This window comes from Galeopterus variegatus, unplaced genomic scaffold, assembly GCF_000696425.1.
Source record: "Galeopterus variegatus unplaced genomic scaffold, G_variegatus-3.0.2 Scaffold260, whole genome shotgun sequence".
Lineage (NCBI taxonomy): Eukaryota > Metazoa > Chordata > Mammalia > Dermoptera > Cynocephalidae > Galeopterus > Galeopterus variegatus.
In genome coordinates this window covers 347,156-353,652 of record NW_007726371.1, presented here as the reverse complement: position 1 = coordinate 353,652, position 6,497 = coordinate 347,156, and positions in this window count along the sequence as shown.

Below are 6,497 nucleotides of genomic sequence, written 5' to 3'. Positions count from 1 at the left end.
TGCAATCTCCATCAAAATACCAATGACATTCTTCACAGAAATAGAAAAAAATAATCCTAACATTCACATGTAACAATGACCCCAAATAGCCAATGTAAACCTGAGTAAAAAAAAAAAAAACACAAAGCCAATCTGATTTCAGATTATACTATAAACCTATAGTAAACAAAACAGCATGGTACAGGCATAAAAGCAGACACATGGGCCACTGGAACAGAATAGAGAACCCACATACTTACAGCCAACTGATTTTTGACAAATACAACAAGATCATACACTGGGGAAAAGACTGCCTCTTCAACAAGTGGTGCTGGGATAACTGGACATCCATATGTAGAAGAATGAAACTAGACCTGTACCTCTCACTGTATACCAAAATCAACTCAAAATGGATTAAAGACTTATATATAAGACCTGAAACTATAAAAGTCCTGCAAGAAAACATAGGAGAAAAACTTCAGGAAGTAGGGCTGGGCAAAGACGTTATGAATAAGACCCCAATAGCACAGGCAACAAAAGAAAAAATAAACAAATGGGATTATATCACATTAAAAATCATCTGCACAGCAATAGAAAGTTAACAGAGTGAAAATAAAACCTACAGAATGGGAGAAAATATTTGCAAACTATACACCCAACAAGGGATTAATATACAGAACATACAAGGAACTCAAATAACAGTAAAAAAACTAGCAATCCAATTAAAAAATGGGCAAAGAAGCTGAATAGGCTTTCTCAAAGGAAGATATGCAAATGGCCAACAGACACATGAAAAAATGCTTACCACTAAGCATCAGGGAAATGAAATCAAAACCAAATTTAGATATCATCTCATGCCAGTTATACTGGCCATTATCAAAAAGACAAAGAGTAACAAATTCTGGCAAGGATGCAGAGAAAGAGGAACGCTCCTACATTGTTGGTGGAACTATAAATTAGTGCAGCCATTATGGAAAACAGTACGGATGTTCCTCAAACAACTAAAGATAGAACTGCCATACTATCCAGCAATCCCACTGCTGGGTGTATACCCAAATGAATGGAAATCATCATATTGAAGGGATACCTGCACTCCCATGTTTATCACAGCTCTATTTCCAATAGCAAAGCTACAGAACCAACCCAAATGTCCATTGATGTCAACTGGATAAGGACATGTGGTATATATACACAAAGGAATACTACTATGCCATAAAAAGAATGAAATTCTGCCATTCACAGCAACATAGATGAACTTAGAAAAAATTATGTTAAGTGAAGTAAGCCAGGCATGGAAAGAGAAATACCACATGTCCTCACTCATAAGTGGGAGCTAAAATCAAAAACAAAACAAAACAAAACAAAATAAACAACAAAAAAGTTCACAATAATTTGTTGAACTTTCAAAAGCAGAGAACTGGACTGAGGCCACCAGAGGGGAAAAAGGGGGAGTAGGTGGAGGTGTTAGTGAGAAATTGGTAAAGGGCCACAAAAAATGATTACATTGTGTAGCGATAAATATAGGGAAAAAAAATGAAAAAAAAAATCAAACCAAAAAAAAGGAGAAAGAAGAAAGTTAGCTAAAATGACACTGAATTAGCTGTAGAGTCTATTTTCTTTGTCTTCCAAATTCACAAATAGAAATAGTTGATTAATCCCATTCATTTCTTTGATATCACTAATAAAAGGAAGAAGCATTGATATATCAAGATGTTAACAAATATCACTGTAATTAAGTAAAAAGAAAAAAAAATTGCTGTTGATCTTGTTCTGTTTTCTCTTTAGCAGATAAACTTTATCAGATTAAGAAAATTCTTTATTCAGTTTTTAACATGAGTATGTATGGAACTTTATTAAACATTTCTTTCTGCTTTAATTGAATTAATATATTTTATTTTTCCTTTAATTAGCTTTTATAGTGAATGACATTTTATATGTTTTCTTTTGTTAAACTACCCTTAAATTGCTGGGAAAAACCCAGTTTGCTTATGGTTTATTATCTTTGTTATTAACTGCTGAGCTCAGTTTGCTAATATTTTTATTTACAATGTTTGCATTTATATTCATGAGTAAGAATGAATTATAATTATTCTTCTCATTCGATCTTTATTTGGTCTTAACATCAAGGTTATACCAGTCTCATAGAATGAGTTGGGTTGAATTCTCCCCCACCCACCTTTTCTATTCTCTGGAAGGCTATGTATAAAATTAGGGAGTCTGTTCCTTAAAAGTTTGGTAAAACTAACATTTAAAATCATCTAGGGCTGGCAGGGGTTAGCTCAGTTGGTCAGGCCATAGTGTTACAACACCAAGGTCAAATATATATATATTTGCATATATACATATACATTAAAAAATTTATAAAGAAACAGAATTTATTTCTTGCACTTTTGGAGGCTGGGAAGTCTATGGTTCAGGGAATACATCTGGTAAGGGCTCTCTTCTTGGTAGGAACTCTACACTGAGTCCTATGGTGACCAGGGCATCACATGGTGAGAATGGGCTAAGCAAGGGAGAGCTACCTCCTCACTCACTCTTCCTATAAAGCCATCAGAACCATGTCCATTATTCCATGAATGGATCAATCCATTCATGAGGGCACAGTCCTCGCAATCTAATCCCCTCTTAAAGGCCCCACCTTTCAAATACCATAAATGGATTTATCACCCTTTTAGCACTATTACAATGGGGTCAAGTTTCTAATACACAAACTTCTGGGGGACACATTTAACTCATAGCACCATCTTGCTTTTTAAATTCGTTTCCTAGAGCCAGATCCAGATATAGATTATGAGCAAGTATTTCACTGCTTGACCTTGGCACATTGGGCATACCTTTCTTGTAACACTGATCAGACTGAGTCCTTACAGTCAAATTAAATGCTAGTGCCCCTGTAAACTATTAAAGAACAGAGATCATGCCTTTAGTTCTTATGTCGAGACCATCTAGCCCAGTGCCAGGCTGTGGCTCTCCATAAATATTTTTAAATTAACATGTTAATTAAAGAACACTTTATTTTTCTCAAATAATTCTCTTGTGCATGAACTCTTATATACAGGTCTCTGGTCCATATAGTAGTATTTGGCCTATATTCCAGGCACTTACTTTACATATATAATTTTTTCAAAGACATAACTACAGTGTATAATTACAGTTAAAAAGTCAATAATAATTCCTTAATATAATCAAACATTAAACGTGTTTAAATTTCTCCAGTTCTCTCCCCCTCATACATATACAGTTGACCCTTGAACACAGGTGTGAACTGCACAGGTCCACTAATATGTGGATTTTTTTCAATAAATACTATACAGTACTGTAATTGTATTTTCTCTTATGATTTTCTTGATAACATTTTCTTTTCTCTAACTCACTTTATTCTAAGAATATAGTATATAATACATATAACATAAAAATAAGTGTTAACCTACTGTTTATGTTATTGATAAAGCTTCTGATCAACAGTAGACTATTAGTAGTTAAGGTTTTGGGGAGTCAAAAATTATATGCGGATTTTCAATTACACATGAGGTTGGCACCCCTAGCCCCCACATTGTTCGAGAGTCAATTATACATTTATATTTGTCCTTATCTATGTGTGTGTGTGTGTGTGTACATAAACTTTTTGTTAAGGTATAGCATAGATATAAAAAAATAAAAAGGGCACAAACCATAAGGGTACAGCTTTGTGAATTTCTGGAAAATGAATACACCTGTGTACTCAGCTTTCAAATTATGGGGGTCTGATACCTCAGGTGAACCTCATTACATTTGCCCCACTAGTTTGATGTAATAAAGTTGAAACCAATCAAAAGTAGCCTTTTCAAATTATAATTATTGTACAATTATTCAATGAAACAAAATATTTTCCAATATAAAATTATCTAATCCATAAACTAAAACTTTCTATGAATTTACATACCATACAAACATTTAGGATAAGGGTAGAAAGCCACATTGCTTCAGTCCCCTTGTAGGTATGGTGTGCTTTCTTCCCAGTGGCTGCATAAGCCTTGACTGTGGATTGGATCTGCTATGACGGCTGTCATTAGAGTGAATTCCAGAGTTTTGGTTCAGATAGCTGATCTCGCATTGTTAGGAGAATGGAAGAACAGCATGTATCCCTGCAGTGGGAGCAAGCATCAGTGATCTTTGAAGGCTCAAGGTTTTAATAGTTACTGAATCTGAATGTGCTGGTCCTAAATATGATTTAGGACAAATACTGGCTCTGTATCTCCTTCCACCAAATGGTTATGAGTTTTACATGTATACAAATTAGGAAATCATAATAGGCTGATCTTGAAAAGATACATCAAGGGACATTTATTGGTTATAAGCAGTGCTTACAGGTTGGTACAGATAAGGCACTGTGGCTTGAAACAGGACTTGGAATCATGGTTTCATTTCTTTTTATGGCTGAATAATATACAACATTTTATTTATCCATTCAGTGGTTGATGGACATTTGGGTTGTTTTCAACCTTTGGCTATTATGAATAATGCTGCTGTGGACATTCATGTACAGGTTTTTGTGTGGACATGTTTTCAATTCTCCTGTCATATACCGGAGAATGAATTACTGAGTCATATGGTAACTCGATGTTGACATTTTGAGGAACTGACAAACTGTTTTCCAAAGTTGCTGCACCAGGGCCGGCCCGGTGGCGCACTGTAGCAGTGCGCCACTTGGGAAGCGTGGCGGCGCTCCCGCCGAGGGTTCGGATCCCACATACAGACCGGCCGCTCACTGGCTGAGCGAGGTGCGGGAGCAACACTGAGGGTTGCGATCCGTTGCCAGTCACGAAAAAAGACAAAAAAAGGAAAAAAAAAAAAAAAAGTTGCTGCACCAACAGCAAAGTATGAGAGCTGCAATTTCTCCACATCCTCACTAACACTTATTATTGTGTCTCTTTTATTATATCCATTTTAGTGGGTATGAAGTGGCATCTCATTGTGGTTTTGATATGTATTTTCCTAAAATCTAATAATGTTTATTTTTTGATATACGAATTATCTAGAAGTTTAAAAAAATTTTTTCAAATTCATGGGGTATTTTTTCTATTGTTATTGATTTCTAAATGAATTGCTTGCTGGTCAAAGAATGTGATCCATATAATACTTATTTTGGGGGGTTGTTAGAAATGCCTTGTATTTTATCTTTTTTTAAACATTCCATGTGTTTAATACATGTTTATGATATTAACCTTGTTCATTGTGTTCTTCAAATCTTACGTCTTTGCTGATTCTTTGTCTTCTTGACATCAATAATTGAGAGAGAGAGATAGGGTGAAATTTTCCACTTTGATCATGGATTTGTCCATTTCTTCCTGTAATTTTATCAGTTTCTGTTTCATATATTTCAAGGCTACTTAATGTTATATATATAAGTTTAGGATTGCTATGACTTCCTAGAGAATATTTCCTCTTATGGTTATATACTGACCCTCCGTATCTCTAACACTGCTTCTTGTCCTAATGTTTAATTTGTCTGATACCAACATAGCAATTCTAGTTTTCTTTCTGTTAGTTTGTTTGGTATATATTTTCCCAACCTTTTATTTTCAAATAGCCTATAGCTGCAAATAGCATATAGCTGCATTTTAAAAATTAAATTTGACAATATCTTTTACCTAGTGAGTTAAGTACATTTGTATTTTTGTGATTATCCAGGTATTTGAGCTTTAATTTTTGTTTGTCCTGCCTTTTCTCCTCTCACTTTTTTTTGGGGGGGCGGGTTGATTTTATTGTTATAATTGTTCATTTAAACAATTCTGTTGTTTTTCCTCTATTGGTTTCAAATTCATATTCAATTTATGTTCTTCTAGTGATTAGTTCTGAAATTTTATCATGCATATTTACATTAACAAAGTTTAAAATTAAATAATATTTTTACCTCTTTCCCAATCAATACAATGGCCTAACTGATTACACTAACGGATTACACTTTCCTGACTTTGGTATTACTGTTATCCAGTACTATAGTTTGGTTCTTTTTATAACCCACCAAATGAGACGTTAGTTTTAGTATTTTATATAGGCAATATGTATTTAGGGTTACATTTTTGTTTATCATCTTATTTGCTCCATATTCCTTCTTGCATCTGTAAATATTCATATTTTACTTTCATTTTTGAATGGTAATTTTGTTGCACACAGCTTGCCTAGGACACTTACTCCTATAGCAGAAAGGTTCTGACACAAAACAATGCAATCAGTGGCAGATGACATCGGTGACTGAAAGCTTTGGGTCTGTGTAGAATTCCTGGAAGAAGCTGTCTCAATCAATGCTGCTACTCTGTACCTGTAGAGTCTAAGGTGCTGAGTTTGGGCAGTCGAGCAGAGAACAATGGATTGGGATCAAGCGAGCAGGTGAAGATCAAACAAGTGCTAGTGGAGCCAGGTAAGGGCAGGGTTTGCCAGCCAACTTCAAGGTGAAGAAGGTGGGTCTTCAGTTGCTGGGAAATATTGATTTTAGTTATGACTGGGTTATACCATCTTAGGCCTTTGATTCTAGAACC